Genomic DNA, 10,485 nt, shown 5'->3' with positions numbered 1-10,485 from the left:
TCAGAGGATCCATTTGACCATAAGATATGAACAAAGAAGTCACGCTGCGGGTTTCAACTTTTTACCTTTCCCCCCAGTTATGTATCTTTAACCGATTATGAATGAAAGCTATGATGTGGTTGCCTTCATGTATGTGAAGTTTTCAAATGGCAACTCAATTGAAGAATTCATTACATTTTGCTTTTAGTATTATCCAAAGGTTGGACTGCTTAATGAGATAGGAGGCAAACTAGCAGCACTTGAAAGTAGTAAGAATTAAGACTGACCTGAAAAGTTACTAGCGTTTAGCACTAAATCTGCAGGGACAAGCAGCTTGGGCTCTTGTTTGACCTATTGGATTTAACTTGGCCAAAATCAAAGCTGTGTTTTAAAGTTGCCTTCTCTTTCATGTGAGTGGCAGGCAGTCTAATGCAGCAAAAGACAAGTTGAGTGTGAAGAAGGGTAGAGTTCAAGTAAATAAATAACATTTATTAACAGCCGATTAAAGGAAGGTAAGGGACAGAACACAGATGTGAATATCCCCTCCTAATATATTTCACTCTTAGCTGGGTTTGGTCTTGCTTCCTTTAACTGCTGGGCTTTGATGTTGCAGGGTAGAAAGCAGACGCCTGTTTTACCTAAGCTTTTGTGTTAAAGGCAGCATTGACCCTTTGTCTAACAAGTGCTCAGGCAGGTTATAAATCTGTAACATTGCACTTCACCTTTTGTATCTTGCTTAATGACCTTTTAAAAATAAATGCAGAATAGCTGAAGGAAACAGAATCAGCCATGGAAAAGCTGACACGTCCGCAACCTGAGCTCTGATGCTTCAGATTGCTTCAGTCTGGGAAACAAAACTTCTTTTTCTTTGCTTTGTGGTTGGAAAAAAAGAAGGAAAAGGGGGACAGGGGAGTGTTTCCTTACCTGGGTTCTGTGTCTTCTAATTTAGCTGTAAACTGCTTACTGGAAAACTGCTGCACAGTTACTAGCCTAAAGAAAGGGGCTACAGTCATTGAAATATGAAAATGGGTTTGCACAAATATCTGCTATTTTAGGAAGTCTGTGGACAGCTGTTGTTTTAAGGGGCTCTAGCAAAAGCCATTGGAAGTTGCTGTTTTCCACAGTGCCAAATTTAATGCATGAAGCCTTGGTATGAAAGAATATGTGATAACTTTTAGGTGAATCCATGAAAATACATGTTATCCCAAAGGAGTGTCTAACTATACAATGTTCTCCATCTCAATGAAAGGAAAACTGAAGTTTCCCACCATTTCAAACTGGTGCAATGATTTGTTTTGGTGGTGACTAGAAAGGGTATTTTGGATTCATTTATACAATAGTAAAACACTAACATTTTCTTTTGTTTATGTATTCTGCTTAAAATAAAAGCTTACTCCAAAGGAAGGTATTTGAGGAAGAAGGCTTGCAGAGAGAGGCCAGGTTTATTTTGGCTGCTATTCTGCTCTATCAGCTAGAGAACAGCCTGCCCAATTTATAGAGACCTTCAGTCTGCTCACAGTTGCCTTTACCCCAGCTAATGTTAGTGTAGAATACCTGGCCTAGCTGAACTGACTTGTGCTGACAATCCCTTGGAAGAGGTACCAAATATTCCCCAAATAACTGGAATACCAAAAACTAAGCGTGTTTACAGGCAGGTCACTCGTCCTATTTGGAGCTTTTCTGCATCCACAGTTGTACGTCCTAGCTCGGAGTGAACAGGTCCAGTATGAAGCAGTTTCCGAGTGTCCTGACAGCCTTTATTTCTACTAGGGTTCTTTACACAGTTGGTACTATCTATTCTCACCATTTAACTGAAAGCCTTGTGATGTGTGTGTGGTTTTCCTCAGAGCTGCATCACTCTGATACATGTAAGGTCAGTCTGAAGATGGATTTGATACTTTAACTTGTCACAGCACATGATGCAGCTGCTAGCAGGGTGGCTGTAAATCTCTGCTCTCTGCTTTGCAGTTCATACCCTTTGTATACTACATGGTTGTGTTAGCTTCTGGCTGCTGTGCTGTCCCCTATGTGGGACTATTGCTTTTGTAAGGGCCCTAATTGAATTTCTGTTTCAGAATAGTATTTCTTGGAGTCTTTGCAGTTACCTGCTGGAGGGACTCTCATGTGATAGGTTATTCCCTGCCTCGGCACTTCAGTCTATCAGCTTTGTGCCTTTGGCCTTTACACAGATGATCCTGCCTGGGTTACAGTTTCACACTATAAATCACTTTGATTTAATTCATGAAAGAACCCCTGCTTTAACAAATAGTGTTCCAGGCTGATTTAGGTTAAAATTGTGTCCATGACTTGAGCCTAAATGCCTGACTTTGGAAATGCAAACAGTGGACAGCAGCTTTCTAGAGAACTGGTGGTTTGGGGGGAGAAATGCCATTTACTGTTGTTTCCAAAGCTATCCCTGAATTCCTTGGTTCTCTGGTAGGGGCTGTAGGAGCCCACCTTCAGGAAACCAGCACAGATTACTGCAGACTGGTAAAAAAGTCAAACTCCCATCACAATAGTAAGTCATACTAGTTGTCACTGTTTGGATTCCCTGCCATCTGCCCCCATGAAGGTTGACTTAAATATGAACTTACAATCATTTCTAATGGAAACTGTAACAGAGCAGTTAAAAATATTACTATTATAGTACTTTGCATAGAGGACAGTGTCTTGCAGGCTGGCTTACACTTTGTCTTTTTGAACAGAAATGTGATTTGATCAATTTTGCCCCACTTCTCTAACTCCCTGTCCCAGAACGTATTGCAGGGAGCCAATGAACTGATAATGGATGAACCCGTATTACAGTGTCATGCTGTGACACGCAGGAGCCGTTGGGTGGCTTTGTGGAATGCTGCCAGCATTTCCATTTGCCATTTATATCTACTAAATGCTATTATAAAAAGAATATTTATATGTGATTGAGTCTGTCAGCTATAGGTAAAGGCAGCCACCTACTCCTGAATCTTAACCTTTCCTTCTTGTGTACAATGTGGCTATATATTGCATTATCCTCCCTATCTCTTCTATCCTACTACATTTTAGGAAGGTGCTTGCCTTGTGTCAGCAGAACAAGCCACCAGGTTTCACTGGACTGACATCTCTTTCTTGAGGTGGAATCTGTCACCAAGGTCACTGCTGAGAAATGGTCACATGTGCTTTTTCTTTTGAATAAGCTTTATGTGGTGCCTTTGTAAACCATGAACTGGGATTTCTTGTCGTCGCCTCCTCTGTCTCAATCTCAAAACATTCCTATGGTTGCACTAGGAATTGCACTGATTCTCAATATCTATTTGCATGTAATCTGAATGTTTGTGGTTTATGAACTCTTTGTGGTTAGAGCTGGTTTTTAAAACAAATCAATCTTGTTCCATAACATGTGCATTCATATCATAAACCCAAACTTCCCGTTTATGCTCTGGCCCTGCAATGTTAACAACCAGGACAATAGAAACCCATTTCAGGTTTATATGAGTGGCACTGGAGTCCTTCATCCCCTTGATAAGACACCATGGTCTCTGCCAATCAAACTATTGTGAAAGCATAGAAGTAAATGAGGCTTGAGAAATCTTTCTGCTTACAACCTGCATCGTAAGCTTCACCTGAGCTCTGCATCCACAGGGACACTCCATGGACTGGGACTGTCCCAACACCCACTGCCCATAATGTCTGAGCTACAGCAACATTTTGGAACACTGAAGTTCTCTGAGGACATGCATGTTAATGGTGAATCCTCCCGTTTGCCTATCCCTGTTTGGAGCCGTGTGCTGAACAGAGCTGGGTAGCCATCAGTTGCCATAGGTTTCAGCTGAAGGGGCTGGAGGAAGACTTCAGCACCTCAGTGCTTGACTACATGTCTTTATCCTGCTCTTTCAAGCAGCAGCTTTCTCTTACCTTAGGAGATCACTGGTTTTCTCCCATGGTTATTCATAGGTTCAGCAGTGGCTGCTGGCTTCCAGGATGTAAAACATGATGTTTTACTGCAGGTAAGAATGTGCTTTGTGTAATGTACACAACAAACTCCAACTGACTTGAGGTTTTCAGATACAGTGTTCTTGACAGAAAATGACTTATTTAGGGTTTAATCTCAACATCAGCAAAATGTAACACTTCTGCCTTCCTTTCTCTCGTAAGTTCTTCATAACCACACGTATCTGGAAGCTAATCAATCAAAATCATTCTCCTACGTGCTGGGAACAAGGAGTAGTCTTAGTAACGTGGGAAGTGAATGGGTGTTGACATTATGAAGGTGATTTCAGTCGATGAAAACTAATGTAGTTTTTAAGGTTCTCTTTGTATGATAGAAAGGGCATGGAAAGAATTAGCTACAAGGAGCTAAATTATAGGAAAACAAACACTGTAGTTATTAAATAGTGTTTGTTTTGATCAGAATATGTTTGAGTCTGAGATGGCTAAATTGTCTCAGAAGATATTAATAAGTAAAAGATGATAAAATATCCCACATTGATGACAGCCATATACCTTTTATAATGTAACTTTAAATGCAAATTCAACTGCAAAGAGGGAATTTATGTCCCCAAAGCATCTCAGTTAATTACTGTAGTTAATTATACTCATAATTATACTTGTGTAACTAATTCCAGTCAGGTGTTATGGGTGCATGTGGATTTATTCCTCATTCTAAAACCCGCAAACAGGAAGGTATCTTTTAGGATATATTTAAACTTCACCATGCAAACTGCATGTTCCCATTCTCACCAGTCTGCCTGCATGAGTTGTGTCTGTTCAGAAAGAGCATGGAGGGCATCAAGAAGACAAACTCCTCTGGCTGAGGAGACCACTGATGCTGCCGACACTGCTCCATCACTTGTGCTCCCAACATCATGGAATGCTTCGTGTTGGAAAGGACCTTAGGATCATCAGTTCCAACCCCCCTGCCTTGGGCAGGGACATCCTCGCGTCCATGCTGGTGGCCTCCAGCTCCTCAGTGGGGTCTGGAAATGGCACCCCTCTTCCCTGCAGCCGCTCCACAGCCGGCTCCACATCCAGCCTGAGGTAAGGCTGCTGGTGAGGCCTTTGCAGTGTTCACTGCTGCTTCTCTGCCACCTGAAGCTGCAGTACCTGTGCCAGGGGAAGGCAAGTGGAGCTCTTCTGCTCCTGACACAGGTCCCAGCAGGCGCCTGCAGCACAGCCGCTGCCCTCAGCCTCACTGACAGGGACCTCAGAACATGGCGGCCAGCAGCAGGTGAGGTCTGTGGGTTACTTGCTGTGCTGAGAGGGTCTTTTTTTCTCTTTCCTCCCCATTTTTTCCTTATATTTCCCCTCTTTTTTTCCCCTTTCAGCTCACTTTTTAAGCAGCAGGGCTGCCCTGACTGCCATTGGTGACAGCCAGTGCTGCAGCCTAGCCACCCATCATGGCCCCTCAGAGGGACCCCAGCCTGGCCATGCTGCTGCTTCCCACAGCCTGCGAATGGCAAAGCAGTGAGTCAGTCCTGTGTGCTGGGGAGCTTGCAAACAGGGACATAACACTGGGAAAAACAAGGTGTGCACAGATTTTCCAGGTCTGAGTGGCCAGGGGCATGGCATACCTCAGATGGGCATTCCATCTTCCTTCCTTAAGGCTGCATCACCCCGTGTTAAAGCAGATGCATTTGCAAGGCTCTGTAAGCAGCGAGGAACACATTGAATGACTGAGGTGGGGTTTAGAGGCTTCCTGTGGAATAGAATGTTTTAGGTTGTAAAAGATCATTGAATCCAAATGTCATTTTTGTGGTGGGCTGTTGCCTCCTGTGCAAGGTGCGGTGCTAGGCAATGGGCCTCCTCTGTCTCTGGGTCACAGGTGTTTGATGTTACATCTGGTACTAGCATGTTTATTAAGCTTCAAAACCAGCCTGGGATACTAGGTAGGCTTCTCTGTATCCTTTATTCCAGCTACAGAGGGATGGAGACATATTTTATGTGGCTATGCTGGCAAATGTTGTCTTCACTGTGAAATTCACTTCTGGACAGGCAAGGAAGCAAAAAGCTTTATCCTTTTCTCCAAGCAGTGATGGCAAATTAGTTCAGTACAGAAGAAAAGTGTATTTTGAGGTTGTGTTTGTCAGCAGGAGGAGCTGACCATGCAATGAACCCAGCAAGTTTGTTAAAACTCCATGTGGATAATGTAAATACAATTCTGGTGAGTAATGGCTGGGTTTCCTTGTCTCTTTCTGCTTCCTGAGACAATGTTCTGCTGAAAACATATTGTATTAGGAATTATTTTTGTGCCTGCCCCTCCTGTCACCCCTCCTGCTCCCCCATCCATTGTCAGATGGTTGTGAACGAGTGTTCATATGGTGTATGTGCTCCTTCACCTCTCAGGCCTCTGAAGGCTTGCACTCAAATCAAGGTCCAGTCCACAAATGGAAAAGGACTGCTTTTTGGATGTGTTATACAAAACCATGTTACGTCAGCTTGGTGTGTTCTCAGAAATGGGGAAGACTCACTGAAGTCTGGTGAGTCCTTGCTTACTGTTCAACCTTACATAAGGTGAATGGACTGTACCCTGACAGCCATTTAACACAAACCCTAAGCCAAAATGCCTGCTGCTTCCAAAGGACAGAGCTCTCTCAAGCAAAGCTACATCCAAATGTTGATAATCTCTTAAAATATCTTTGCACTCTTGAATGTGATCAGTTCATACGTCTGTTTTCCTGCAATCCAGATGCTGATTTACCTCTGACGTGATGCAAACTGACACAGCCCCTGCTTGTCTTTTTTGTTTTAAACCTGACAATACATCTCTAGTGAATTTTGTTTTCCGGTATTGTTTCATTTTCTATTGTACTCCAGTTTTCAGTCACAGAAGCGAAGCTCTCTTCACCTCTGGCTCCAACATATGTGAAATGGATTAGCAAAGTCCTGGGCTAACTTTTCTGTACGTGGGAAAATACTGTTCTTTCTGGGTCTTTCTAAATATCTCTGTCCCTTTCCCCACCCTTTCCCTGTATTATCGCATACAGACTGGCTGTTTGTCCTTCAGCAGCCACTGTTGTTTCCTAGTGTCTTTGCAGTATCAAGAAGGTTCATGCCAAATGTAGCATAGACAAAATTCTTGAAGTCTGGTGCCTGAAGCTACCCTCTGGAACAGCAAATTACTTTTCCATAACTATCTTCACAAAACAAAACCAAAGGTCCCACTTGAAGCCTTCCTGCCTTTTACCGGCTTTTAAATTAAATAGCTTTTGCTGTAGGTTTGTATTCATTCACTGTATTAATACTCATCCTGTAATTGCCATGTCCTGTGCTAGAACAAAATGTATCTGTGTGGTTGCAAAGAGGTGCCTCTGCCAGAGAACAGATTGAACTAGATCACTGACACAGATGCAGGTTGTAGTGTTTCCCTTCTCCTCACTGGTGTAAAATTCAGATTCACTGTGTAAAAATAGTCATACTTGTCTATTCAGATTTTATTCGTGCTGAGGTTTGTTGTACTGGGTTCAGCAGTAGCAATCATTTTTCTCCTGCTTAGTAGCTGGTGCAGTGCTGTGCTTTCCAATTTCAGCCTGGGAACGGTGCTGATAACACCAATGGTTTTAGTTGTTGCTCAATGATGTTTACTCTGACCAAAAACTTTCTGGGTCTTATGCTCTGCCAGGAAGGAGGGGAAGCCAGGAGGAAGCAGAGACAGGACACCCGACCTAAACTAACCAAAGAGGTATTCCATACCACAGCACCTCATGCCCAGTACATAAACTGGGGGGTAGTCACCTGGAAGGGCTAAATCACTGCTAAGGTCAGTCTGGGTATCGGTCGGTGGATGGTGAGCAGTTGTTTTCCCTTGTTATTTCCCTAATCATTATTCTTATTGGTGGTAGCAGTAGTGGTTTGTGTTATACCTTGGTTACTGGACTGTTCTTATCTCAACCTGTGGGAGTTACATTCTTTTGATTCTCCTTCCCATCCCTCTGGGAGTGGGGGAAGGAAGCAACTGCATGGTTCTGGGCTGCCAGCTGGGCTTAAACCATGACATTGGTGCAGAAGAGTGCTTACAAAGGACTATCTATCTCTTCAGCATTTTTATTCATCATAATTATGTTTTAATATAGTTCCTGATAAATAAGATTCTTCCACATCATAACTAATTACTGCTTATATAACATTACTACCGAGTCACAACTTACTAAGAAGTTTCCTGTGTGATTTATCATTTATCACTAGCAGTAATCAATAGTTGACCCAGATCCTCCATAGTTTCTTCCAATCATCCTTAAGAGATCTGGCTATGAAATGAGAATCTCCTCCAGAATTCAGTAAATAATCTGAACAATGAGGGATGGTCGTCTCTTATACCTACTCCCAGCAGATACAAGAAACTTTTGTAGTGCAAAACACATTGTTCTCAGTGGAGGTGTCCTGAGGAGTATTCACATCACTGGTCTTTAAAACAGGAGATACCATTCCTACAGGAATTTTTACATGGCTGTGCTGTTTACTATGTTGCATGTAAATCTTTAAAGAGCACTAAAATATGAGCCTTTCAGAGTGTTTGCATTCATTACATCTTGTACAACAGCATGAAAACCAAGCATCTTTCCTCTTAATATCTTTCTGCATTCTCTACTTGTGGGATGTTGAGGGATGTAATGAAAATAGTGAACACAGAGATGTTCAATGAGTGGGTAAGTATGCAACCATTTATCCTGGTTAACTACCTAGTCAAGTGTTTGTACAGAGGTGAAGTTACACTGGGTAAATCCATAGCACCCTGTCCTTCATTGTAATCTGCCTGCTGGGCTGCATGTATGCACCAGCTCTGCTGAGCAAGGTGCCACACTCAAAGCAATTGTGCTGTGTGCAGATAATACCCCTATGCCACATGTGAAAGGAAATCTCCAGGAGCCTGCTGACATCAGAAACAGCCCAGTGTACTGCAAATCCCTCAACTCCTGCCCCTTCCCAAAATGCAAACTCAACCCTAAACATTATAAAGAAAATAGGGGAAAAAAGTCACATTTCTTTTCTGGATGAGAGTTGTGTGAATTCCTTTTCAGCAAGGATGAAGGAAATAATAAATAAAAACTCAAGGCAATGAAAATATAGGTCTCTGTTTAACTTTAATCTTACATCTATCTTTGCTTCTCAAATGGTTTTCAGTTAGCTAAAAATACAGTTAAAGTCTTAATCATTCCTCTGAACTTTAAAGGTGAATTTTCTTTTCCCTTTTTAAGCTTATATTATTGATAGTTAAATATGAAAATAATTCCCTCCCTGCTTTTTCCTCTTTGGTGAGCTGTGGTTAGCCTCACTGCCATAATTTTCCTGCATACAGCCATAGAGCTGCAGCATTAAGTCATCTCTGCAAACACAGCCCTGAATTAAACAACACAAGTCTGCTAATGTGAAATCCTACTTTGGTGTGGCCAAAATCTATCACTCTAAAGGAAGCTGTAATATGCTATATGGCATTAGCCAAAGAAAACTGTTATGTCTGTCTTCAGAGAGAAAACTGGAACAATATAAGGAAACCCCATTTCCTAATACACTGAGTTTTTCTGTAAGTAAATGAGTAAGGCCTGAAGAAAACAGTTCAAATCACAATCTTCTTGGAAAACCTCTGGATCTTAACCATATGTGAGTATTGCAGGTATGTTATTATTGAAAAACATAAAATACAGAAGAAAATGTTCACACTGAAATGTTCACACTGGCAGTTAAAAAACTTCCAAAAAGTGGCACTGGAAAGAGGCATTTCTTGCATTGTCCCATTCTATTAGGCAAATGAAAACTGTAAAGGATCATCAAAGTCTCATGCTTCAAACTCAGTCCTCCAAAGAGAAGGAATTTCCACAGATGTGCAAGGGTTGAGCTTCCCTTTTTCTTTCTGGCACATCATATTGGCCACGGGCATCACAGAGAAGGATGCTGTACTAGGCTGAATAAATAAGTTTAATAGAGAAACCTGAAATCCAGAATCAGCAGATTAGGTGAAAAGAATCCAGTGTCCTTATCTGAAAATTAACTTTAGATATTCTGAAGAAAGAAGAGGGGAAAATTGTGTTAGTACAGATGAGATTTGTCACATATCCTTCACTAGACAGGATGATCAGATGTTGCTCAATTATGTGTGAGCAGTTTTTCTTTACTCTGTATTGTACCTTCACATAGGACAATGTAGGGATTGTAAGAATTACTCCACATGTTACCATCTTCCTGGTTTGCAGTGCTGAATGTAAACATGCTCCAAACAAAACCCTTCATAGGCACTTAAGAACAGATTTCTCTTGAAGGTCCTCTGTATAGCTTGTAAAGTGTCCTTCCAGTATTGTGTTAGAACTACAAGCTGGCAGATAATCCATCCTAATATTTTCTTTAACTGTTTGTTTGTTTTAAATTTGAATCTTCATAGCTTTATCTGACAGTTCCTTTGAATTCTTGTGATTTAGTGCAATGGGTTTCATTTTACGTAAGCAGCAGAAGTCCTTGGTTAGTGTCTGGAGGAAGACAAGGTTAAATTCTGTATTGAGATACAATTCATGAGTTGATAGGCTACTTGATACAAAGAACCAA

This window comes from Melopsittacus undulatus, chromosome 13 (assembly GCF_012275295.1).
Source record: "Melopsittacus undulatus isolate bMelUnd1 chromosome 13, bMelUnd1.mat.Z, whole genome shotgun sequence".
NCBI lineage: Eukaryota > Metazoa > Chordata > Aves > Psittaciformes > Psittaculidae > Melopsittacus > Melopsittacus undulatus.
Note: the sequence above shows the minus strand (reverse complement) of the source record.